Raw genomic sequence first — 25944 nt, forward strand, 5'->3', positions numbered from 1 at the left:
AAGATCCAGAGAACACAGACCCTGGTGCTTCCAGGAGCTGACAGAAGACTGGTGTGGCTGGAACATAGAATATTGGGTTGGGGTCTGGGGAGTCAAGATGATGCTTGACACTGGTAGGGGTAGCAGTGTCAGGGCAGTCAGAGTGAAGAGTCTGGACTTTATCTTGAGGGCAGTGCGGAATTCCCCAGCCCACTCAAACCATCAGATTTGTCCTTTGGAAAGATCACCAAGGCTGCAGCTGCCTGAGACCTCGTTATACCGCCCCTCTCCTCACCCAGGGCACTGACACATCTGAGCCTCCTACCCTGCCTGGTTGGGGAAGAGCTGCATACCTCCAATCCCAAGGATAACTAGGAGCTGGCCTGCCTTGCAGTCCCTGCAAGATGGGCCAGAAAACGCTGTCTTCAGGATGCCCTCCCGCCCTAGCTGATGGGGGTGGGTGCATCAGAGGGTCCTTGAGCACTAAACAAAGGGGAGCTGAAGGTCACCACATTTCATGCTGCGCCATTTGAAGGAAGCACTTCTCCCCTTTTGAGGCTGTCAAGGAGCTCCTAACCCCTGGGGTAACAGCAGGTCAAGGGGAGGGGACATGGCCTGAAACCAAGGAAGTAATCTCTAATAGTGGAATTTGGGGCATCGGAACTATTTTTGGACAGAGGAGGTGTCAGATGTGTGTAGGTGTGTGTGAGCCCCGGAACTGGGCTCCTGCCTATTCCACCTCCCTAAAAGTTGGCCTTGAGACCCAACAGAAGAAAGACCCCGGCCTAAGTGAGCATGACATTCTGAAAACAGCAAAGCCCACTACACCCTCCATCACTAATTAATTAATGATGCTCCCCAAGTGTCTCTTGGAGGCCTTTCTCATGCAGGAGAGGGGAGGCCAAGGCTGCAGAGGTTCCATTCAGAGGGCTGTTGAATGGCTAATGGCTATTGAGATATAATGTCCACTAAGTCACATCTGATTCCCTATTTAATGTTGAAATATTTAATTAATTAAATGTGGCAAGTATTTAAATACCATGACACTCTACTCTGCATAACTCAAAGGCAGCCAGCCTCCTCTCCAGATTTGCCAGCCCCTCCTAATCGAGCTGTCATCCCCCTGCCTGGGGGGAAGGACACCCACTCCAGGACCCAGTTCTGAGACTCAGGTCACCCGTGCCCTGAACATTATTGTTTGATTAGACCTCAGGCTGGTTGTGTTGTAAACAGTCTCCCCACCTCCACCCAAGGAATTCCGTTCCTCTCCTCTCCCCTGTTCTCCCCTCCTCCCCAAGCACACGTGATTAAGACTGGCTCCTGGACTCCCCACTGTGATAACAGATTCTGACCTTGGCCACATGATGGATGAATGACCCAGGCTGACCCAATCAGAATCCTTCCCCAGGATTTTTCTAACTGGAGTTAGAGGAAAAAGATTTTTGTTCTCTCTGGCTATAATGCTCTGAGGAAGTAAGCTGCGGAGTGCCTAAGGCCATGTTCCCTGACATCCAGAGAAAGAATAATCTGACATGCAAAGAGAAAAGAGAAAGCCTAAGACAGTCTCGACAGTGTCCTGTTCTCTAGAGCCAGCTGTCCTGAAGACTGAACCACCCTTGTTCTTTCTATGGCAGGATAGGTGGGTCAGTAAGTGACCCGCTTGTTTAAGCCAATTGAAATCAGTTTTGTCTCTTCTGCTGTAATCAGAACAGGCTTGACCAATACCAACCACCCCCTACCCCATTACCAACATATCACTTCTGTGCAGATAAAATGACTTTACTAGTTCAACTGTAAATGATATTTGTTAATAGTGCATATACCTGCCAGCAAAGTATGTTGGGTTTCCTTGAATATGTCCTATGCTCTTGATAATGAAGGGAGGCATCTAGGCCTGAAAGGTGAGTCCCTCAGGCAACTGTTACTCCTGCTGATAAGATCAGCATGCGTCTAGAACGGCTGGTTCCAGGGGCTCAAATAGTGTCATCACCTTCCTCCCTGTCTGTGTCTCTGTCCATCTCTCTGCCTCTGTCTCTCTCCCCTGTGCATCCTATCATGTTGGTTTCATTCTCCAGCAATCTTTCTTCCTGTTGGAAGGAGCTCCAGGCTTACATTATCCTTACAAAGAGAAGTCCCAGTGGAAGAGGGAATCTTTCTTCTGGATACAAACACAACATTTCTGGGATTAGCTCTGATTGGATGGGCTTTGGTTATGTGCCCATTCCTGAACCAACCACTGAGGCCACAGTTAGAATACACTAATTGGCTCAGCTGAGTAATGCGCCGGCCCCAGAGTGGGGAATGGAGTCAGATGGACCCAGAGAGGGAGGGTGGGTCCCCAAGAAAAATGCAGTGCTGCTACCACAAAAAGAGTGAGTGGATATGGGCAGAAAAGAGGAACAGGAGGCTGCTAGACTAGGGTAACACGCTGCTTGGTGGCCTTCCTGCCCTGAGACCTTACCCTGCAGAGAATGCCCTCCAAGTGTGGGGAGTGGAGGCAAGGCTGGCACAGGAGGGAGAGAGCATGAGCAAATCGTGTCCCACAGTTTGGAGAAATGTTGGGGTTATCGCCACTTATTCTTTCCCCTGGTGGAGAGAAAGGGTAGGTACAGTGTGAAGTGAAGATGATGATGGGGAGTTTCTGACAGAGCCAGCCTAATGCATTGAGAAAGCACCTACTGTATACCAGACACCTAGAGAGATTTGGGCCAGGTCTGGGGGCTGTGCTGCTGGGGGACTGTTCAGCCACCTGACCAGGCCCAGAAGAGGGAGAGCTGGGTAGGGAAGGTTCTGAGTTTGGGGATGTCACCCCCAAGAGAGGGGAAGGTGGGTATTCAGTTACCTAAAGCCAAAGAATTGGAGTCACTGATAATAAATAGGATAATTGAGAATAAATTATATTTATTATGCTTATTGTTTATTATTTTTCTCCCCTCATGCTTTCGTTATCTATTGGTACAACTACAGTATGAATTAGTGGCTTAAAGCAACAGCAATTTATTATTTTAGTGACCACGTGGGTGACTGGGCTCAGTGAGCAGTTCTGTTCCGGGCGTCGTTGACTGGCATTGTTCTGATGCCAGCATTCAGCTTGGAGCTTGGCTGGAAGGGGAACATCAAGATGGCATTGATTGTGTCTGGTGCCTCAGCTGGGGTGGCTGGAATGGCAAAGAGCTGGCTCAGCTCCTTTCTGGGCGGGGTAGCTGGACTTTTTATATTGTATTCTGGGCTCTAAGAGACCCAAATCAGAAGCTGCCAGTTCTCTTAATGGCTAGACCCAGAACTGGCACAGCCTCACTTCTGTTACATCCTGTTGTCAAAGCAAGTCCCATGGCCAGCCCAGATTCAAGAAGGGAATTAGACTCCCCTTGATGGAAGGAGTGGTGTATGCACGCAGGTACAGTGGAATCGTTGGCTGCCATCTTTGGAGACCATCTACCACATCCCAAACATAGACACTGGAATAGTCCTGGTACAAAGTACTTTTTCAACACATATCTGTTGACAGAATTGGACTCAAGTTGCCCATATTTAGTTTATACCCAGACCTGTTCCTAGATCACAAGAGAGGATTGGGGTGCGATGACCCTGCCTCCCAGCCTGTAGCATGATGGTCTGTCTGCACCTCTTCTCACATACCTACAGGTTTATAAAGGATGTAAAAGAGACCAAAAGTAAGGGAAGCAGAATGGTGGGAAGACTGGCTTCATAGCCATAGCAGCCTTCCAGCCCCGATTCTAGGCTTGGAGAGAGTCTGGGAGTCCCTGTTCCACTCAGGCCCTTGGTTTCTCCATCTGTAAAGTGTGTGCATGGGACCTATTGACTAAATGGGCCTGAGGGGCCTTTTTAGTGCTGCAGTTTTCTGGTCATATTAAAATACAGATTTATTCATTTGTTTATTTATTGATGTGTCAGGCACTGTGCTAGGTGCTGGGACACAGAAAAGATATGACACAGTTGGTGACTTCTCTGACATATAAACAGACAAGTAAATGTGACCAGTATATTAGAAGGGGGACGGGCACATCACCCTCAAGATCTAGGTAAGAATGGTTCAAATGACCTTCTTAGGCCAGTGCTTCTGTTCCTCGCTGACCAGCAGAAACCTCCTGCATAGAGTTTCTAAATGCTGATGCTGAAGCCCCCGTTCCTAGAGATTTGATTCATTGGTCTGAAGTGCGGCCTGGGATTTCATCTAAATTAGAAGATTCCCCAGGCAATTCTAATATGCCCCAGGCCCTCCGGTTCAGATTTCCAGCCTGGATTCCCAGTTGCCTCTTGGCTACGCCCCAGCACACACTCAAAGGCAGGGCCCTGGGCTTCCCTGGTAGCACAGTGGTTGAGAATCTGCCTGCCAATGCAGGGGGCACGGGTTCGAGCTCTGGTCTGGGAAGATCCCACATGCCGCGGAGCAACTAGGCCCGTGAGCCACAACTACTGAGCCTGCGCGTCTGGAGCCTGTGCACCACAACAAAAGAGGCCGCTATAGTGAGAGGCCCGCACATCGCGATGAAGAGTGGCCCCCGCTTGCCGCAACTAGAGAAAGCCCTCACACAGAAACAAAGACCCAACGCAGCCAAAAATAAATAAATAATAAATAATTAAAAAAAAAAAGGCAGGGCCCTGCCTGTCTTTCTCCTTAACTTCCCACCCCAAGTACCACCCCCCCCCCCACTACCACCGCCCAACACACACCTTGGAAGCGCTGCAAGAGGCCAGCCTGCAGTGGAGCACAAGGGGGCAGGTTGACACCGCTGGCCCTCCCTGCCCTGAGTCCCTCCCAGCCCCCCTAAATGAGACCCTGGCAGTCTGTGTATCTTTGCTGGCCTCCAGAAACCTGGTGGGCAGTGTACCCGCGTGGCCTGGGAGGACACTGCCAGCACTCAGGGAAGGGTAACAATGTACCAGTTCACACAAAGCTGCCCACCAGGGCTGAAGCTGCAGGGTGGGTTCACCACTGCCCAGAAGATGCCAGCAGCCTGCCCCCCCGCCCCCCGCCAGGTGTTGTTAAAGAAGAAACCACGTGTGACACTTGTTGAAGATGATAAGGCAGATTTTATTCAAGGGGGGCATCGAGATAGATGTAGGGACAACTGCAATGGGGTCTTGAACTGGAGGAGAGAGATTGGCTTCTACTCTGAATACAACGACAAAAAGTGGGAATTGATAGCCAAGGAGCAGGGTGAGGAGGTCAGTGGATGGAAAATTACTAAGCAAACATCAGGGATGAGGGGGATTTGGGCTAAACTGACCTAACAGGATTCTTGCTGAAGGCAGGCCAGGGTGACCAGACATCACCTGGGGGATGGTGGGGGATGAAGAACCAGATTTCGAGGGTGATCAGATATCAAGGGCGGGGGGTTCTGGTTAAACTGACTTAGCAGGATTCTTGCTAAAATAGGCCAATGCAGAGACGACAAACACCAAAGTCCAAAAGCCAAAGCCTGGTTGAAAAAGCATTCAGGGGAGCCTGAGTCGAGTTTGGTTGAGGAGAAAATCTTTGTCAGTGTCCAGGGAACCGCCAGCCATGCAGAGCCAGGAAAACAAGCACCCCCTTTATGCGAAGGCAAGGACCTGAGAGAGGACGTCCACACTGAGAAACCAGGGCAGCGGTCCCACTGAGGAGGAAAGAGAACATCAACAAAAAAAGTGAGAATCCTTAAAGAGATGAACTGGGGATGGCATGGGGGTGAAGGAGGACTGTCAGGAACAAAAAAATAAAATGACTTCTCAGTTTAAACAGTCAACTTACAAGCTCAGAAAACGAGTGATCACTGCAGAGAAATAAGTCAGTGTCCTGGGAGTTCAAGTGGAAGAAAAGCTCATCTCAGTGCAAAACGAGAAAGAGATTTGGAGGACAAATCCAGGCAATCTAACATTCAAAGGAGAAGGGTTTCAGAAAAAGAAAAAAAAAAAAACATATAAAGGGAAAACAATAATTGAACAATTAATTAAAGAACATTTTCTGAGCTGAAGAAAAGCCTTGATTAAAAGGGCTTGTAGAGTTCCAGGAAAGATTAATTAAAAAGACATATACTTAGACAGACCCTGGTGTAATTCCTGAATAATAAACTTCCAGACAAAAAGGAGGGTTACTTCCAAAGAAAAGGAAAATCAGGTTAGTATTAGCTTTCTTGTTGCCACCCTTCCACCCAATCACAACATTTGTTTCAGACTCTTGAGAGCAAGGACAATAACCCAAGAATCCCATACCCACTCAAGGTATGATTCACACATCAGGGCGATGACACGAGGCTTCAGAGCACGCTACATGTCGTACCACATCTGAGGAAGCTGCTGGAGAGATGGACTGGTGTACAGCAAGGAAAACCAAAAATGATGACCTGGAATTGAATTCAGAATGATCTCAGCAAAATCTAGACATTGGAGGTGGGAGAGGAGTGGAGAACAGCGAGAGGAAGAAAGAAGGAGGGGTGACCGAGGGCTTTCATCTCAGCAGGCCGGGAAAACCTTCTGATGGGAGGGCAAGTTGTTTGAATTTAATTTGTCTATGGGGGAGTTTAAAAAAACTATGCCCACAAATTATTCAATGATCTTCCCTTCAAGAGGTGGAGCTTAATTCCCCTTCCAGGGAGTGTGGGATGGACTTAGTGACTCACTTCTAACCAATAGAATATAACAGAGTGAGGGGTTGTGACTCTGAGACTAACCCAAAAAAGATGCTGGGACTCCCTCCCTGACTCTCTCTGTTATGAGCAGCCCTACGGAGGCTGGTGTGACAAGGGACAGAAGCCAATAGCACCAGGAGTGAGCTTGGAAGAGGATCCTCCAGATCCAGTCACACCTTGGCTGACACTTGATTACAGCTTCCTGAGAGACCATGAGCTAAGCTGCCCCCGGACTCCTGATCTTCAGAACTGTGAGATAGTCAATGTTTGTTGTTTTAAGCTGCTAGGTTTTGTGGTAATTTGTTACACAGCCATAGATAACTAATACAATCTGTAAAGAAACACAGCTTTCTATGGTTACTAGGGATGGGAAGGGAACCATCAGAGAATTTCCAAATTAATAGTGGAAGCAATGATGAGGAACCTGAGCAAGCAGCAAAGTGACAATAATGTAGTGAACACAAGAAAAATGAACAAAACAAGTAAATACATTATAAAGTTGAAGAACATAAAATTAGACCTCTAAATTACATGATATTCAAAATTCAGTTCTTGATGGAGCAAAGGCTTCACATGCAATCTAAGGGAAACTTAGGCATACTTTACCAACCAAAACTACACACAAAAAAGATAATCATTACATAACATTATTTTGTCTAGGAAAAACTCTTAAGCAGACTTAATAGAAAAATAATAATTAAAAGGTTATATACAAAGAGATCTTTGTTTTAACAGAGGATCAAGCCCTTACTATACAAATGTATAGTAAGTCCCTGTCTGACATTTCATTTCACATAATGCCCTCAAAGTCCATCCACGTCACAAATGCACAAATGGCAGGATTTCCTTTCATATATATCACATTTTCTTTATCTATTCATCCATTGGTGGACATGTTGCTTCCATATCTTGGTTATTGTAAATAATGCTACAATGAACATGGGGTACACGTATCCTTTTGAATTAGTGTTTTCATTTTCTTTGGAAAAATACGCAGAAATGGAATTGTGGCTGTCCAGTTTTCCCAATACCATTTATTGAAGAGACTGTCTTTTCTCCATTGTATATTCTTGGCTCCTTTGTTGTAGGCTAATTGACCATATATGCATGGGTTTATTTATGGGTTCTCTATTCTGTTCCATTGATCTATGTGTCTGCCTCTATGCTAATACCATACTGTTTTGATTACTGTCACTTTGTAATATAGTTTGAAAGGTCATATTTTATTTCTTTCTGATGGAGATACAGAAACAGCAGCACCATTTAATATTTCATTCTGTTACAATGACTTGAAGACCAACTTTATTATATATTAAATTCTCATATGTATTAGGATCGATTTCTGGTTTACCTTCTTTTTTTGACATTCTTTTTAAAATATTCTTTTCCATTATGGTTTATCACAGGATTGAATATAGTTCCCTGTGCTATACAGAAGGACCTTGTTGTTTAACCATCCTGTATGTAATAGTTTACATCTGTTAATCCCACACTTCCAGTCCTTCCCTCTCCCACCCCTCTCCCCCTTGGCAACCACAAGTCTGTTCTCTATGTCTGTGAGTCTGCTTCTGTTTTGTAGATAGGTTCATTTGTGCCATATTTTAGATTCCACATCTAAGTGAATATCATATAGTATTTGTCTTTCTCTTTCTGACTTCATTTAGTATGATAATCTCTAGTTGCACCCATGTTGCTGCAAATGGCATTATTTCATTGATTTTTATGGCTGAGTAGTATTCCATTGTATATATGTACTACATCTTCTTTATCCATTCATCTGTCGATGGATATTTAGGTTGTTTCCATGTCTTGGCTATTGTAAATAGTGCTGCCATGAGCATAGGGGTGCATGTATCTTTTTGAATTAGAGTTTTGTCTGGGTATATGCCCAGGAGTGGGATTGCTGGATCATATGGTATTTCTATTTTTAGCTTTCTGAGGAACCTCCACACTGTTTTCCATTAGTGGCTGAACAAACATACATTCCCACCAACAGTGTAGGAGGGTTCCCTTTTCTCCACACCCTCTCCAGCGTTTGTTATTTGTAGAATTTTTAATGATGGCCATTCTGACTGGTGTGAGGTGGTACCTCATTTTAGTTTTGATTTGCATTTCTCTAATACTTAGTGATGTTGAGCATCTTTCCATGTGCTTACTGTCCATCAGTATGTCTTCTTTGGAGATATATCTATTAAGGTCTTCTGCCCATTTTTCAGTTGGGTTGTTTGTTTTTTCATTGTTGAGTTGTATGAGCTGTTTGTATATTTTGGAGATTAAGCCCTTGTCTGCCTCATCATTTGCAAAATTATTTTCTCCCATTCCATAGGTTGTCTTTTCTTTTTTTCTTTTTTCTTTTTTATGGTTTCCTTTGCTGTGCAAAAGCTTGCAAGTTCGATGAGGTCCCATTTGTTTATTTTTGTTTTTATTTCTATTGCTTTAGGAGACTGACCTAAGAAAACATTGGTACAATTTATGTCAGAGAATGTTTTGCCTATGCTCTCTTCTAGGAGTTTTATGGTGTCATATCTTATGTTTAAGTCTCTAATCCATTTCCTGGTTTATCTTCTTTGTTGTATGAATTTGTGTATTCCTATGTAAGACTATATTAGTGTGATACAATAGTTTTTTTTAGCTATTAAGACAACTTCACTGTCCCAGCTCCTCAGTGCTGCTCTATTTCACACTTTCTACATTTTCTCAGACTTGTTTTCCATTAATGTCTAGATTATTTTGTTTTACTCAAATTAAAAAATCATATAAACACAAAACTCTGGGAATGATTTGGGATTTCATGAAATTCATTTATTAATTTGGGATATTATATGTTTTATGTTAGATGTATTCATTCAAAAACATGGTATATCTTTCCATTTGGAACATATATTACATTCTAAAAAAAAAGAGTGAGAGAATTAAATTCAAATATCTGATGACTTATGTAACTTGCACCTTTGGGGGCTATAGGAGGGAGAATCTGCAAGGTCACTGGACATATTGAGAATTGCCCCCCTGCTTTGTGATAGAGCAGCTACCTTTGTTTGTTGGAAGGTAAGGGTGAGTCTCTTGGCTAGAACTATCTCATGACTTCTAATCTCAGTGGGATGAAAGCAACAGCACTGACTGGCATCCTGCTGGATCTACTACCTAATGGTTATGTGCCCTTGAGTTGTGTGTCGTTGAATTTCCCAAGCCGCAGTTCTCTGTAAAATAAACATAATACTCATCTCATTGTTGTAGGGATTAAATGAGCAAAGATCTGCAAAGCACTTAGTGCCTACAGGAGGACAGTGCCTTGGAGGTAAGGCACTGTCTACGTGTTGCCCATTATTAGCATATGAGAAAGAAGAGCAGGACAGGTCACCACGGCCCCCCTGCAGGCATCAGTGGCTGGAGCTGTCAGCAGATCTACATCACAAGATACACCTCATCAACTCCAGCTGGTAGTTTACCAAGAGGACTGTCTTTTCTAGCATGCAGTCTGAATTTGTCACCTGAGAAGCCCTCACATCCTCATAGTTCAGGTCAGGGAAAGAGTCTGAGCCTGCCTTTCTGTTTCTACCACTGTTCAGGAACTTGCAGAGTTTGATGATGATCTCCATGTCCAGTCAAGTGGACCTTCTGAGTCCTATAGCCATTTTCTGGATCTCTCCTACATCAGATTCTGTTGAGCAGTCCTTCCTTGAATCATCTGCACCTTTGCTCCTAGAAATCCTAAGAGTCCTCTGAGCTCCCCTCCTTCCCTTCTGATGACCCTTTCCTGGTTGACGTACTTCACCCAATCTTTGCCCATCAGCATCCCCCAAAATTCTGTCCTTGGTCCCCGGCCCTTATCCTCTGAGCTCTTCTTAAGTGACTTCATCCATGGTCATGGTCTATCGGTCCTTGCAGGCTTACACCGGCCTTTTTTTCTCTGACCTTCAGTTTCACATCTCAGCTCTTATTTGGGCATTCACTTATGGGGTGTCCATATGAATTTTAAAACTGTTATGTCCAAAATTAAATAAATCTCCTACACCTCCTGCGTGCATATATATACCCCCCAAAAAGACCTTATCTTCTTTCTTATTGCTAATTTGGTTCATGGGGTCACCATCTAGTCAATTCCCAAACCAGAAATCCAGCAATCATTCCTATTTTTTTCCCACCATGTTTAATTTTTCCCCGGGCCTTGCCGATTTCATCTCTCAGACATGCCCATCCCACCTACAATCCTCATTTAGGACCTCAGCATCTTTACCTGAACCACTGTGATACAATTTAAACTCCCTGGTGCTAAGTCTGCCCCCCAAGACTGCCTCTCCACTCATTTTCTACCACACTTCTCCTCACAATTCATGATCTAGTAAGAGTGCATTGTGGTTTCCCCAAATCAGAAAGCCATGCCATGCCCTTGTGCCCTTCCTTATGCCAATCCCTTTACTGAGAGCACCCTTCCCATTTTTCTTTGCTTGGCTACCTCTTACTCACTGTAGTGGGTTGAATGGCCTTCCCCTAAAATATATGTCCATTTGGAGCCTGAGAATGTGATCTTATTTGGAAAAAGGGTCTTTGCACATATAATTAAGTTAAGGCTCTTGAGATGAGATCATCCTGGATTTTCCAGGTGGGCTGTAGAGCCAATAACAAATGTCCTTATAGGAAATGGAGGAAACATAGACAACCCTGTGAAGCTGGAGGTGGAGACTGCAGCTGTGCTGCCACAAACCAAGGAACGTCTGGGGCCACCAAATGGTGGAAGAGACAAGGAGGAAATCTCCCCTAGAGCCTTCAGAGCACACTTTGGCCTGCTTGATTTTTGAACTTCTAGCCTCTAAAACTGTGAAAAAATAAATTTCCATTGTTTTAAGCTACTAAGTTTATGGTAATTTGCTATGCCAGACCTAGAAAACTAATACACTCACCCTTCAGGACTCAGTTCATGCATAATCTCCTCCAAGAAGTCCTCCCTGAGTTTCTCCTACCATCATTCCCCTCTTACCAGCATATATATATATATTTGAAGAAGTTTATATATATATACACATATATATATCTGAAGAAGTTAAAACCAATTTGTATCATCTATCACAATAATTATGAATTTTCCGATCAAGTTGGGAAGAATAAATAAAATCCAAGTAGGTATTATTTATATAAGACACATATAAAACAAATAATACCAACACTATTACTACTACTACTAAAAAGCAACAGACATTGAGCACTTACTATGTGCCAGCTAAGGTTCTAAGCACTTTGCATGTATTAGTCCCTCCCACAAACTACGTGACATGATTATTACTATCTGTTTGCCAAGATGGCTGTAATGATTCCTCCCATCCTGTACACATAACCCTTGAAATGTGGCTCTACCATTCTGCTGTTTAAGAGGTAGAGTCCATTTTTCCCTTCGTTGAATCTGGTCTGGCAAATCTGCTTTGACAATAGAATGTTACAGAAGTTATTTTTCGTGGCTTCTGAGTTGGGTGTCAAAAGGCCTTGCAGCTTTCACTCTTGCTCTTTTGGAAAACTTCCACCATCATGTGGAAGCGGGCTAGCCTGCTGAGGACTTGTGGCCAAGCCTTAATCACCAGACATGTGAGTGAGCCCATCCTAGAACAACCAGACCCAGTTGAGTTACCAGGTGACTGTAGCTGCATGAGTAACCCCATGCAAGTACAGCTGAGCCCAGCCCAAATTACTGACTGACAGAACCATGAGAAAAGGAAATGGTTGTTGTTTACAAATTTTTTGAAGTGGTTTCTTTTACAGAAATAGATAACTGATAAATCATCCCCACTTTGCAAATGAAAAAACAAAGGCACAAAAAGGTTGAGTAATTTGCCCAAATTTTCACAGGTAGTAAGAGATTAAGCCATGATTTGAATCTAGGTACCAATGAACCAAGCTTTTATAAAATTAATCTGCACTCAAACATTCCTCTCAGTTTGCAGTTAGCATCTATCCTAGACAAACGCATCAACGTTTTTGATGATCTTAGAAATGTCCCTTAATAGAATATAATGCAAGTCCATTGCAAAGTGAAACTACAAATCTTTTTTTAAAAGTAGGATTTTATGAAGTAGAAAAAATATGTAGAATTTTAATTGGCTTTTTTAAAGAATCATATTTGGATTTTATTTTAAAAAGTGATTTTGGAGAATTGCTAGAATCACATGCAGAACCACTGACTGAATAAGAGCAGTAAGCAACGGAGACATTTTACCAAAAATAAAAATGTACTTCAAAAGAAGGTGGTTTGGGGCTTCCCTGGTGGCGCAGTGGTTGAGAGTCCGCCTGCCGATGCAGGGGACACGGGTTTGTGCCCCGGTCCGGGAAGATCCCACATGCTGCGGAGCGGCTGGGCCCGTGAACCACTGCAACAGGAGAGGCCACAACAGTGAGAGGCCCAAGGACCACAAAAAATAAAAAAAAAAGAAGATGGTTTGATTATTGTGACAGAAACTTAACTGCTAGCCAATATTTATTCCCTTCTCACTGACAACACCCGATTCTGTTCAAGGTGGTGATGTGCTCAGTTAAAACATCTCACATCTCAGACTCCTTTGCAGCTAGGAGTAGCCATGTGATGACATTTTGGCTGATCAGATATAAAAGTCTGCTTGTGGGGCTTCTGTGAAAGTGATTGTTTTCCTGATAAATAAGGAATAGCCTGAGCTGGCGTGAACATTTTTGACAAGTCCTGCCCCCTCTTTGAGCTGGGACATGGATATGATGCGTGGAGGTGCATTAGCCACCTTGAGAATGCAAGCAAGGAAGCAGTACCCAGAGGATGCCGGAACAGTAAGCCAGAGAAGCTGTGTCTGCGATGCTCCCTGCGGGCAGTGGCGCCCCAGCCCAGCTATTTGCCCTTGGTGTTTCTGTTATATGAGAAAAATAAACTCGTAGCTTGTTTAAGTTGCTAAATTGGGTTTCTGTCAAATGCAGTCCTGACTGATACAAATAGCAAAGGATTAAAGGAGGCCCTTAGGATGATAGCTGAAGCCATCAATTACTTTTTGTAAACAAACATGAAGGGTGTCTTGTCATGCTATCACAGTTTTACTGAAAACATTATACTTCCAAAACGTCAACATTAGATTTAATGTTTTTAAGCAAACTTTTCATTTAACTACAACATACATATGGAAAGGTACACACAAGATTTATAGTTGTTTGTTCTAAAACATAATTACATCCTTCCAATAATAAGCTAAATTTTAGTAAATATTGGATAAATGTTTTTTTCACAATATTTTGTTTCATTTGTCACCATACAGTGCCAATAACACCTTTTTACTTTTTGCATGAAATTTTGCCTTCCCCTAAGTGGATTCATTTCAAAGTGTTTTTTCTTTTTTTTCCCTTGTACACTTGTTCTTGAATAATGATGTCCTGTATCTCTTCCAGAAAGGGGTAGATCTGAGTAGATAAAGATGTAGAATATTTGAATAATATAGTTAATTGTTGTAGGTTTTCTTCTATAAATGGAGAGTGTACACTGTCCTCTTATGTCTCCTGGACAGTCCCAAACATCAAGCACTTCTTGCCCACAAGCAAAACCTTAGGCAATCTCAATGAAATCAAGATTTTACACGTCACATTCTCTGATCATATCTCAGTGAAAACAGAAAGCAATAATTTTTTTAAAAATCCTTTCAAAATATCATTGAGCAAAACAAACCTGTAATATTTGGAAACTAAACAATCTCTTCTGAATTATCTGGATCCAAAACGGAATTAAGGAGAACATTTCACACCAAAACCTAAAGGACAGAAAAAAATCACAGGAAAATTATAGTAAATAAAATCTTCTAATATTAAAAAATAAAGTGAAAAAACCCATTTAAGTATTCAATTTAGGAATTAGAAAAAGGCCACACCACACACATGCACATAGTAGGAGGGAATTAATAAAGGTAAAAGTTGCAAATAATGAGACAGAAAACTGAAAATAATATAAAGGTCAACCCAAAAGTGAGTCTGAAAAAGAAAAAAAAAACAAACAATTAAATAGACTCCCTTCATATCTGATCTTGAAAAAAAAGAAGAAAAAAGGCAAAAATATTAGAAATGGAAAGTATCGATAGTTACAAGCACAGACCCCATGGTATGCACCTTTACGGCAGTAAATTTTATAATCTAGAGGAAAATGGATAATTTCTAGAAAAAGATAGATTACCAACGATTATTCAATAATGGGTAGAAAGAAAGTTAAGCAGACCAAAGATCAGGGAAGAGTTGTAGCAACCAAAGTTCTGCCATTAGGAAGTGGCTTATTTTCCACATTGTTTCAGAGAAGAAAAAGAAACAAATGGCATATATAAAAGACAGAAGAGACCAATGTAATTCCAATTACTTTGAAATATAATTTTGGGAAAAATTGATGTTTTATTATTCTAAGTCTTCCTATGCAGAAATATGGTATATCTTGCAAATAATTCCTTTAATCTTCTTTTAATAATATCTCAAAGCTGTCATTATAAATGCTGAACTTTTCTTGTTAAATTTATTCTTGATTGTTTTCTTGATTTTGCGAACATTGTCCAGGAATTTCCCCCCATTTCTATTCCTAATCAATTATATTAGGCATGGAGAAAACCACTGATTTTGGTATATTTATCTGAAATCTAAGAACCTAGCAAAATCTCTTAAATTTTATTTATTTTTTAGCATCTGCATGTAAAGATAATTCTTATGGCGCCATAACTTATTTCCCTATATTGATGGACATTCGAGTTATTTCCAGTTTTGTTGCCTTACACACAATGCTGCAGGAAATATCCTTGCCCAAATATATGCTGAGATTTTCAAGGGAGTCTGGAGAGCGGCGTTGCTGGGTCAAGAAGACATCTATGCTAGAGATGGGACCCTTGGGTGCAGAAGAAAGGAAAATATCTTTTTACTAAAACTTTATTTCAATTTCATGCAGACAACTAATATTAATTTGGGGTTTCCCTTCTTCTGGGTTTGAATCTAAGTTCTGGTCCCCCAAAATGCCCAGGCCTTGGGGTGTGGTGAGGAATGTGTGATTCTCTGTCATGGGTCCATTCTGGCTTCAGTGACATCATGGACCCTTCAATCCAGACACCTTTCTCTCACGGTTCTGTATTATGGGGTGTGGGGTGGGCTTGAGGTTGCTGGGGGGCCTTTTTGCCACCCTACTGCCATAGCCCAGCATCTCAGGAGAGGGCCTGTCCACCGCAGGAAGGTACAACCACCCAGTGGCCCTTCCCTGCTCTCTCCAGCCCAACGTCTTGGCTCTTGTCATCCTCTGCCATTTTCTCTGTCCTCGTGCAGTTCACCCATCTGGACCCCAGCCCAGAGAAAGCATTTCTGAAGGGCGGAGCGGGGGGTAGGGAGAAGCGCTTCCTTAAATCTCTCCCTGCTCTCCTAATATTTCTCCAAATATTCTCTCTGGACCCAGTGTCTTCTCTGTTTACTTAAGGGCTTAATTTTAGAAAAGAAAGCTAGAAAAATGCTTGCAGTCTTCACCCTCCCACTCCTCTCCTGAGATGAAGAGCAAAGAATGGCCCCGCTGCCTGCATTTGATGGGGGTGAAGGAGGGACACAGGGAGGAGGGGAGGGAGGAAATATCAGGTAGAGAGAAATAAAACATGGGACAATATGTAAAATATCTCCTGCCATAGACATTTTAAAACTGCAATAAGTAATGCACAATTCAAAAGACATAGCAATTCACCCTCCCACCAGTAATGACCTCTAGAGGTGTCTATTTCCTACAAACTCACCAGCTCCAACCGCTATATAGTTCTTTTGAATTTCTGTCACCCTCAGGGGTGCTGTTCTCATTTGAATGTTCCTGACACTTAGACATGTTGAGAGTCCTCTCAACATCTGCAGCTCCTCTTCTGTGAATTGTCTGGTTCTACCTTGGCCCATTTTTGTATTGGGTCATTTGCCTCTTTCTTAGCAATCTGTAGGAGTTTTTTGTTTACTAGAGGTCAAGTAGGTCTGGGAAGTGAAGTCGACCATGTCAGCAGGGACAAATCACTGAAGGCTGAGCTGTTGGGTTCTTCAAAGGGCAGACCAGATTGCCTGAGAGAAAGATCCAGGGGCTCAGGAGCCCCCATCCCACATATTCACAGCATTTACAGGCCTGTGGAGAGGACAGCAGGAGCGAGCAGGGTGTGGAGTGTGCCAGCATCATGGTCGGGTCCGTAAAAAAAGAAAGAGTAAAAACAATGAAATGGGTACAATAAAATACAATGGAAAAATACAATACAAGTGAAGTGATAAAATAAAGCAAAACAAAATAAAAGGCAGTGATGCTCTGGGGCAAGAGCCTGTTGGGGGTCTGAGGCCAAAGAGCACAATGGTGGGTCCTCGGACCCTTCACAATGCCGGATCATCGCCCTTCTGTGCCAATGTGCACGGCTCACAGGGCAAACTGCTACCGCTCTCCAGGTGGGGGCCTGTTCCTCCCTCCCTCCGTCCCTTCCTCCCTCCCTCCGTCCCTCCTTCTGTCTTCCACCCCTCTGCCCCACCTCACGCTGCCTTGAGCGGCTCAGAAAGTGCCTGTGGCTTCCCCAGGGGGCCTGCACCCACTCTTGACCAAATGGCCGAATGCGTCATTTCCGGTTCATCTCCAGGCTGTGGGCACCGTCGGTGTGGGGCCCTGCTTGGGCAGGATGGCTCAGGGTCCTGCCCTGCCGCCTACCACGGTCCTGTCCGAGCAACAGTTTCCTCGAGGGTCGAGTGGGGTGACGGCCCCCTCCCACAGGGTCCAGGCGGCAGCAGAGCCAGCAGTGTGAACTGACTGTCCAGAGGGAGCGCTGCGAGGGGCGTTGCTCTGGCCGGGCCTGTCCTCCAGCCTCCTGTTCACCGCCTGTCCCGGCGTCCTCCCCGCGGGAGTTGCTGGCTCGTTGAGATTCTCCGGCCTCGACCAAGACAATCAGCACGCCTGCGCCTGAACGCGTAAGGCCGCTGCCAGAGGACCGGGCAGGGGTTGGGGCCGACTCCCCAGCGACCAGAACTACGGGTCGCGGACGGCGCAGGCCCGGCGGGCGGCGGGAGGAGGCGGCCCCGCTCCACAGGGCGCGCCGCAGGTGGCCTCCGCTGGCCCGCGCCCCGGCCCCGCCGGGCGCTGGCTCCCGGCGGAGCGATCGTAAAGCGTCTGCTGCCATCTGGTGGCGGAGCCCGGGCAGCTGCGGCGCGGAGCGGGGAGTCAGGGTCAGGGGCGGGGGCCCGTAGACCCCCATCCAGAGCCTCTCGCAGCCGTGCTACACAGCCAGGAAGCCCCAAGCCTCCGCCCTCTGGCGCTGCTCCGGATTCCCCAGGCAGAATGGCTGGCATCCTAAAAGAGGCAGTATTGCACAATGGTCGGCGCCTGTGCTTTGATGCCCGCGCCTGACTGTGGAGCCAACTTGCCCCGCCTAGAGGGGCCCTTCACTCACTGAACCGCATCTTCTCATCTGTAAAGTGGGGCTGAAAGAAGTGCGTGTCTTGTGGAACCTTCAGATTGCCGTGGCAGATGCATGTCGAGCCCCAGACCTATAGCTGTGCCTCTTGTAAAATTCCAGACCGTTTCTCATACTCTCTTTATGTCATTCTGCCACTTGCCAGTGTGAAATCTTGGCCATACCATGAATTTTCTGTTTCTCCATCTGTAAATTGGAGATGTCAGTGCTGGCCTCCACCCCCGGGTATGGTAACTGGCATAAAGATGACACCGCCTCTCTGTGCACAGGTGCACCTGACGTCACTGGCCTTCTGAGCCTTCCCCCTGTGAGCTCCCAGAGGATAATTCTCTGCCAGAATGAAAAGGTTCTCCCAGCTGCTGCGCAAACCTGGAGGATCTGCCTGGGCCTTGTACCTTATAGGCAGGACCTGTTTTCTGAACTAAGAGGGTTTCGGTGGCTTTTCTGGGAACCACAGACCAAAGGGTCCAAATTAGGGGTCTTGCTCTCTGACCCTTCCAAAAGAGGCCACACTGAAGCAGATGCCTCATCCGTACAATAATATGATGGAATGTTTAAGGAAAGCAAATTCTCCTGAAAAACAGAAAAAGCTCTTTGGCTCCATTCATGCACCAGGCACTGTCCCTGAGACATGGGTCTAGTGGGTGTGTGCACACTCCATGTCTTACACACGGTTCCAGTAGGCACACAGCTTTAATTACTTCTCAGTGTGCAGCAAGAGGGGGCCTACAGCACTGGCGTGACAGCCAGGTGCACCAGCAGGGAGGGGGGCATCTCAAGCAGCCGCTGCCCTTCCGCCTGTGAAACCGCCCGCTCCGATTCAAAGGTATCAAATATTTGCCTAACTGTTCAACATTTCTTTAAATAATACACTCGTGACTAATTCATATCTAGACTCGCCGTCTTCATCTCTCCCAGGCCTCCCTCCTGGATTATCGTGTCTTTTCTATTCCTGGAGAAAGTTGTCCTACATTCTAAAAATAGACCCCAGAGTCTGGACACTGGCATGCACAGTCAGTGGAGGCTTTTTTATTTATCTTGAGGGCCATCCTCTTGGGACAGCTGCATCAGAGCCCAGGGACACATTGGTGAAACAGCCAGTCATGGGCACCCAGGTGCATGGAGGAGGCTGGGTTTGTGCTGGCTGCTGCCTTCCGAAAGAGAGGTGGTCTGCTCCCAAGAATGCCCCACCCAGCTTGGTCCTTTGACCTCTGAGGGGAGTACACGCCTCTCACATCAGAAGCAAGGGCCTTTCTCCTCTGCAGATGGGTCCATTTTCCCCTTGAAGTTAGAAGCCCAAGATGTCCCTGTATCAGCCAGGACCTGGCAAGAAGCAGGTGGCGTGCTCACCTGGGTCATTAAGGGAGAGTGAACCTATGAAGGAGGGTCAGCGCTCCGGGTCTAGGGGAGGAGGAGGTACCTGAATCTGGAGGCCAAGGTGGCCATGCAGAGAGCGCCATCTGACAGGAGTGATGACCTCAGGAGGAGGAGCCTGGGGAATGGTCACCCCAACCACTCTCCTCTGCCCCACATCTCCTGCTAGGCACCCCTCACACACACACCAAGGCTCAAACCCGTCCAGAAGGCAGTGATGTGTCCGACGTGTTCGTTTGGGGGAGCCTGTGTGGGGAGGTGCCCAGAGCAGGTGGGGGAAGGTACAGAGGGGTCTACAGGGCAGAGGGGAGGTGTTCAGCTCCCTGTCCCTTTCTTGGGACCTCCTCACCTCTCTAGTCCCCTCCTGTCTCTCTCCTTGTGCTGGCCATCATTTGTCTCTAGCTGTCTCACCATCTGTGTCTCTCACTGACTCATCTCTGTACTTTCCTCTAGATATGTCCTCCCTGCTTTGTGTGCTGTGAAGGAGGAGTGTGGGGTGGGTAATGTGCACCTTTCCCAAGTGAGCCAACTGTAGGGAGGGCCCAACAGCTCTTTCCACTGTGGCCTGCCCCCACTATAGGAGGGAGCGCGGCCAGGCCCGGGAGGCGGGCTTCCTGTGCTCTCCGGCTCTGCCTTCTCTGAACAGCACTAAATGAAGCCCATCAGCATTACTTTCATTTTGTTACTTCAAGGACTTCCTCATCCACTTCTTTTCATCCTTCTTGCTGCTTTTGCCTGGAATTAGCAAGGAGGAGTTCCCTGCTCCTTGTGTCACCTCCAGCCACCACTCAGCCCTTTCTGAGCGCTCCTACTGTGTGCTCAGCCTGCATGAATAATGTGGGGTGCCAGCACTCAAAGCACACGGTCCAGATGGGGGCAGGACCCTACCACCCATTCACCCTGTCATTTGACAGACTGCACCACTGTGCAGGGACTCCGGGCCAGACCCTAAGTAAATAAATAGCAATGAGGGATTTAGTGTCTGCTCTTGACAGAACAGATGGGGAGGTTGTGTAGCACAGTGGATAAGCCCACGTAAGCCTCAGTTTCCTCTTCTATGAAATAGGGGTGACAATCCCGACCTCACAGGCTTGCTTAGGGGTGATGTGAGATCACAGGAGGTTGTTGTTATTAAGTGGCAGGGACTTCTGCACCCCCACACACACACATACAAAATATAACCTCAAATGGAAGGTGGGACCTCCCAGGTCGGGGGTGAGGAAGTAGCAGAGAGAGTGGCTGGGGATGCAGATCTCAGGCAGCAGGAGGACTGGGGGGAACAAATGTGGACCTAGGTCTCCAACTTCAGGTCTGGTTTTAACTGGCATAAAATAACTTCCAGAATGAATATCCCCTCTGTGAGGCATGTCCACTTATGAGGGAATCCCTAGTAACAGATCTTACCACAGTACAAAGGCATCCTGCTCTCCTAATCTGGGGATGATATATGCAGCCAGCTAATGCAAAATGAATTTTCATGTTATTTTTGCTTATTTTTAAGTCTGTTGGGTGCATCGTGGCTGATCGCTCTTCTGACATTTTTCTTCCCTCATTAAGAAAGATGCCCCTGGTGAGTTACCTGTGCCGGGCTCCGAGCAGAAAATAAATATCGCTGGCGTCCAGGTTCCTGTGCTCTCTGGGTGTAATTAAGAAAAAGGCACCTGCAGGAGAGAAAGAACAGAGTAGAAAGCAGCCTAGTGGTTACTCTTCACAGAACTCCGCAGTCTGTAAAACCATCTGAGTGTCCTTCCTTTCCAGGATACCTTTCCTGACTTGTCAGGGCCTCCCTCCAACCTTGAACCCTAGCACTTCTCTCTGGGGACTTTTGCTTTGCGTTGTGGTTTGTTTTTCCCCCTTAATACATTTCTCATCCCTTCTGTGCTAGACAGCCCTGTTCTTTCCTTTGTCTAAGGCACCTGCTCTTCCTTCGGGGACCTGCACTTTGCTGGAAGTCCATACGATTTGGGTGAAGCTAACCTGTGCCCCAGTGGGGAAGCCAAGCCTGGCCAATCAGAATTAGTCTTGGGACTTGGCAGGAACTACTTCGGGAGATGCTCTCCAGCTGAGGTTCAGCCTGGGCATCACCTGGGGAGAACCAGTCTTGAGAAAGAAGCCAACTCCAAGGGAAGCTGAGTGTGTAGTGAGAATCTGGGACCCGAAGTCCTGTTTGAGCCCTGGGTCCAGGGCTTCTGGATTTGCAGGCAGACGTTGTCCTTCTCCTCTCCCCTAGGTGTCCCTTGGAGGGAGCTGGGGACCATCCACCCAGGGTGTGCCACCTAGTCTCATTCCTGCCGTGCCCGGCCACTGCCTCTGGCTGAGGGAGCTCGAGGGTGTCCCCAGCTCTGACTCAGTCTCCAGAGGGGGCAGAGCTGGGTGACCAGGGCACAGAGGCCAGCAGCCTGCACAGTTCTTAGCTCTCTGGGCTGGGCTAGGGTCACGGTTACTGCCGCCCAGGGGATTTTATAATTCCTTGATTTCCTGTTTTACACCCAGAAGTGGTCCATAAATGTCACAGATGCTCCAATGAACTGAGGCCCCTGCCTGGGCTTTCAGAACCCAGTGTAGCAGTAGCAGTTCATGCCTGCTGGCCCAGCTTGTTTCAGGACCACATTTGTCACCTCTTCACTGAGCTTTTGTCCTTGGACTTTAGAGAGGGCTTTGGATCTCAGATGCCAGGCTCTCTCTTCCTGTTCTGATCCCCTGCCCCACTTCGGGCCCCTTTCCTCTCTGTTGTCATGTCCCCTTTCCTTCCATTGCCTTCAAACACGTTCTCCAGACTGTGAGCATCCGTTAGGCACCCTGTGTGTACACCTGAGTAGAGCCTTCCCTGACACCCACGTCCTGTGTGACTTCAGTTTCCACCCTCTTCCTCTCTCAGGGTACCCTGTTCTTTTCCTTCACAGCAGTGATCACACTTTATCATTGTTAAGTGCTTTTTTGTTTGTTTTTTTGTTTTGTTTGTTTACTGGATTCACTGTTGTCTCTTCAGTAATCTGTCAGGCTCTCAGAAGATAGAAACTTTGACTGTTTTCCCCTCACGTGTACTAGCACCTAACTCAGGGTTAGCACACAGCAGGCCCTCTAGAAACACCCATGGGATGACTGAGTGAGTAGGCATTAGTGGGCCAGGCCCTGGCCCCAGGGTTGGAGGGCAGGCGAGCAGAACCAGCCTGGAAGCTGCTCCCAGAATGCTCAGCCTCTGGTCGAGTGAGATGGGATGGGGTTGGGGCCCAGGCCGCCAGAACTATGGTGTGGGTTGGCCTTGTGACGTGTCCTAAGTGCAGACCAGACCCAGAGTCCAGGGCTCTGAGAAGAAGGCACAAAGCTGCTGGGGGGGAGTGTTCACTGGATAGACTCTCGTGGCTGAAACGCAGGGAATTTGAGAGAATTGCAGAAATGAAAGAATGGGGGATTCTGTCCACTGTTTGATCATGTTCATCTCCTGGTTCTCCTCTGATCCTGACAGCCCCCTGGGGAGGAGATGGGCTCTGCTGTTTCTCACCTGTCCCGCATGGTTTGGCGCAGGGCTGGGCCGCATGGCGGGTGCCTGGTAGTGCTCGTCACCCACTGGAAGCAGCTTGTGAGTGTGTAGGCAGCATCTACGTAGTGTCAACGTGCTCCACGTGCCTCGTTCAATTTCAGGTCCGGGGTGGGGGGACTATTTGGCGCAAACTCAGCATGACTCCATCCAACAAAGGAGGAAATTTTCATCCCCAGAGTCATCTCAGTTGTTCCTGTGTTGTTCACAACTGATGGCTGGCCCCAAGGGCCCCAAACACAAGGCTGGTTTACCTAGAGGAGAAGCATAGGGCAGAGGCATGGCTCCGAGCTCCAGCTTTACCACCTAGTGATGAGTGGGGTGGGCAAGTCCATAACCTCTCCCAAGCTCACTTCCTGCACCTGAGAAACGGGCTTAATAAGTACCCTTGGAAGGACTTGGAGGCTAGGCGACACCTGGCCCATGATGAGGAATACTCTGCCACAGTGAGGCCACCCCAAGTCCTGGGGGGAGGGCTCCTGGGCTGCCTCTCAGCTCCCGGCTCTAGTAAAGCAGGTCGCTGCTGCCTCGTGCCAGCATCAGCCCAGCATAGGCTCTCTGCTCTCCCCACCTTGTCGTGCTCCTGGGAGGGCAGGGGCCTGGCACCCTGGGTGTTCCCCCTCTTCCTGCCTTCCTGCTGAGGGCTCAGCACGGGGCCTGTGCTTTCTTGGTGCTCAAAAAGGTATCTGTTGAATGATGTGTGAAAGACTAACAGGAATTCAGTTGACCTATGTGGAAATACCAAACCGTTTTGCTAACTTCCCCCCAAACTCCCTGCCACCCCTCCCTGGCAGCAGTTGCCCTGCCAGCAGGGAGAAGGGGTAGCCGGGCAGCCAGGAGAGGGAGGCCTGCCGGGCTCCAGCCACAGATACAGGACTAATGGCACCCTCCGATGCTCTCATGCAGCCTCCTCCTGGGCCTCATTTTATAGTGCGGCCTTTCCTTAAGCAGCCCAGAGACCGCAGGGCCTTCCCGCCATCCCTCCGCCCCCGTGCTGTCCAGAAGATGGGACATTAGTGATTCACAGGTGCAGCTCCACTCCTGCAAATGTGGGGCTGGTGTTCTGAATTCAAGATGCCTGATAAAGGCTTTGTTAGCCAACGCTACTGATGGGGGCCAGTCTCTGCCACTCACAGGAGACAGGCGCCCTGACTCAGCCAGGGCCCCAGAGCAGAGGGTGGAGTTCAGATTTTAAATTTGGCAATTCTGACATTGGTCTAGTCCCTTTTCCCAGAGATAGACTGGTCCAGTGTGCCATTTTTCCAGATAGTTTTTTTTGAAGCATAAATAGTCCAAATTCTAAATGTATAGATACTGACATTTGGGGTTAGTTCTTGGTATTGTTTTTAGATGGAAAAACTTGCTCTGAAAAGCACAGCTATGTGTGGACATTCACACACCACTGGGCCCCATAGAGTCCTGATTTTCAAAATACTCAGAGTCCTTCCTAAACTTGCTTAAGGGATGCTGTCTTTGGAGTTCATTCCTGGTGGGTTTTAGAGAGTTTTCTTTTTAAAAAAGAAACAAGAACAAAAACACCTGACAATTTGTTTCCTCTCATCTTGCCAAGAGCAGGGGAGTCTGGCCCTTGGATAGGTATGGGCCTTTGCTGCCTGCTGGAAACTGAGGTGTGCTTATAAGGGCCGGAGCAGAAGGCAGGCAGGCCAGGGCGGGGAGACAGGCACCCTGGACAGGCACCCAGGCCTGACCTTACCACTTACTTACCAAGACATGCTGGGAAGTCTCTTTACCACTGTTTGCTCATCAGTAAGATGGGAACAATAGGTCCTTTCCTGCTTGCTGGGTGTGAAAATCTCTACAGAGGGTGTTGCTGGGACTTTGGAGGTGGGAGAGCAGCAAGGATAAGCACGTGGGCACTGAAACCGGCTGCCTGCACTTGAGTCTTGCCTCTGCCCATTGCTAGCTGTTGTGAACTTGGTGGAGCTACTTAACCTCTTTGTGCCTCAGTTTCCTCATCTGTAAAATGGGTAATATATGAAAAGGCCTGACGTCATCAGGTTTTTGTGAGGATCAGATATGAGATGGTTGGTCCATGCAAAGCCCTGCCTCATGCTCTGTTTCGGTGGCCTCAGTTACTATCTCCTCCAAGCAGAGCTGGACACTCAGGGTCCTCTTTTGACACAGAGTCTTCTCCAAGGCATGACCCCTGCCCTTAAGACCTGGCCTCCCAAGGGTTAGGAGAAGCCTGAGCCACTTCCACTTTTTCAAGCTCCCAGTTTATTAAATAATGAAAAACTGCCAAAGCAAGTTTACATAAGTTAGTATAAACTGACTATATTTACATAAAGCAAGTTAATGCTTTTAACCAGACACACACACAGACTCCCTGGAAACCCTCACTGGACACAGTGACAACAGTGTGCACTTGATATTCATCAGAATGAGTGGCCTGAGTGGAATGGCTCTCTTTCCCTTGTCCTGGCCTGTCCAGAACAGGCCCTGACCGAGGTGTTTGGAAGGTAGAAGGGGCAGAAATAGCCCTCACTCCCAGACTAGGCAGGAGCAGAGACAAGGGCTCAGGGGGCCAGAGGATGGCTGCTGTACAGACTGGGTATCTGTAGCTGCTTGGACCCCGTGGAAGCTGGTATGGGTGGCCACGGTGAGGAAACAGGCAGGCTGCTCTGCACAGGTAGGTGTGGAGGGGCCGTGGAGAGGTAGCCAGGGCCTTGTTGCTGGACTGCCCTCCTTGGGATACAGTCCCTCCTCCCCCATGGCCCTAGGGTTGTCTAAGAGCCAGCGGAGGATGGTTTGAGGTAACTTGCAGCTTAAACGACTCTGAAAGTTCTATCTCTTGGCATGTCCCCATTCTCCCTGGGATTCAGTTCAGTGGCAGGTGTTCAGTTTTATAAATCTAGTCAATGCATGGCTCCTGTGGTGGCAGGAAGCTCCAGCTCCTACACCCACTCCCTAGGTGGCTCTCTCCTTGGCTCCTTGCTGCCTGGGTGGCCTGCCTACAGGTGTCTCTGGGGAACAGCCAAGACCT

Source organism: Stenella coeruleoalba, assembly GCF_951394435.1.
Source record: "Stenella coeruleoalba genome assembly, chromosome: 20".
In the NCBI taxonomy this organism is placed as follows: Eukaryota; Metazoa; Chordata; class Mammalia; order Artiodactyla; family Delphinidae; genus Stenella; species Stenella coeruleoalba.